The sequence below is a fragment of the Trachymyrmex cornetzi genome, unplaced genomic scaffold (assembly GCF_001594075.2).
Source record: "Trachymyrmex cornetzi isolate Tcor2-1 unplaced genomic scaffold, Tcor1.1 scaffold370, whole genome shotgun sequence".
NCBI lineage: Eukaryota > Metazoa > Arthropoda > Insecta > Hymenoptera > Formicidae > Trachymyrmex > Trachymyrmex cornetzi.
In genome coordinates this window covers 129811-131560 of record NW_017298430.1, presented here as the reverse complement: position 1 = coordinate 131560, position 1750 = coordinate 129811, and positions in this window count along the sequence as shown.

Below are 1750 nucleotides of genomic sequence, written 5' to 3'. Positions count from 1 at the left end.
TAATTATAATATAACATTTTCTAATACTATTAATACTATTACAGTTCTAGCCATGACTGTGCTTCAAGATTAGGGTGGACTTTATTGCACAGTGTATAGAATTGTCTAGTGTACTTGTAAAAATTTGAAATATATTCATACTGAAATATTTAGATAATAAAATCAACTTTGGTTGATTATAGGATTTCATTTACCTAATTGATGGAACTAAAATGTATTTTTCTAATTATAAAAAACTTTTTATACTATTTATAGCATATATATATGTATACATATATATTACTTCTTGGTAAAATTTATTTATAAGCATGTCAAATCAGAAACAAGAATCTTCTTTAAATAAAATTAATATTTCTTGTAATTAAGGTAATTAAATTTTATAAGATACATGTAAAACAAGAAATGAAAAGATTAAAAAAGATACTAAATTAATAATGTATGAAATATGTTTGGAAACGGTATAGCTAATGTCACGAATTTACCGTTGTGGCGACTCGCCACTAGAGGTCCACGGGACTCACTCGGTTCGCGTAAGCACCGCGCCGCGCGAATTCCCTTTAAATAGAATATCATTCTGTATTCATTCCAGGTGTCTAAGGCAAGTCCCATACTACATCACCTTACTGATGAGTTTAGTAGTGTGGGACCAGGACGAAACGCTGCGGCCGACCACAATGCTTCGAGTCAGGCCTCCTTAGTGGACATTTCCACACCGTTATATCAGTAGAAAGTTTATGATTGATCACAATAATGAGATAGAACCATATTGCAACAATTTAATTAAACCTATCGTAACAATAAATAATTGATGTTATTAAGAAATAATTTGATACTGTAGCAGTGAACATAGACCGTGCAAACGTTCAAAGAAATAAAGTATTTATTTTTATTTAAGGGATCAATTGACCAACAATTTAAGTCTTTTATACCTTTAAAAATATATCATAACTTTTAACATTAAAGATATACGAATGACGAATTCTTTGCAATTAGGATAACTTAGATACCGGTAGTGTACATCTGTATAGAAACATATTATTCGTTATAACATTACTCTGAAAAACTAACACTATATTTATAAAGATACGTCAAATTCCGCATTGAATACACTGCCTAAACTCATTTTTGAAAAGAGAATGGGAACAGACAGACTTTATCGTCGCTGACGCTGATCCCTTAGATATAAAAAAAGATTCGATATCGTCAAAGTGCATTCTTATTATATGTGTCATTGCGTAGTTTAACGTAGGCTTGATAGCAATTACACTGAAAATTAATTCGCATATTTGTAAAGATAAGTAAAATTTCATGTTGAATACACTATCTGAAAGAAAAAAATAAATTAATAAGAAAATGAAAAAATAAAAACAAATGATATACAAAAATAATGAAATAGAAAACGCATGAACGAAAAAGAGCTCTAATACATCAACCACTCAGCGAATAGTTATCGTCGCAGTCATCGCATCATAAAACGTCTGTGAGGATATTATACTTTAAACGGTAAACATGAATTGTACGTTTACGTTACTCTGTGTGAAATTGATAAACAATATTGCTCGTCAATGATGCATTTAAGTCGCAGTGTAAAGAACTTGAATTTCGAAACGTACTTACTCGCAGTAACACATAGTGTTCCAAGCATAAGACATACCAGATATATAAACACATCACAATGTGTGTGATTCGAAGTTTGATGATTATGTAAATTTGAATCTTCCTACATGTCATTGTACGATTCATGGTGTTA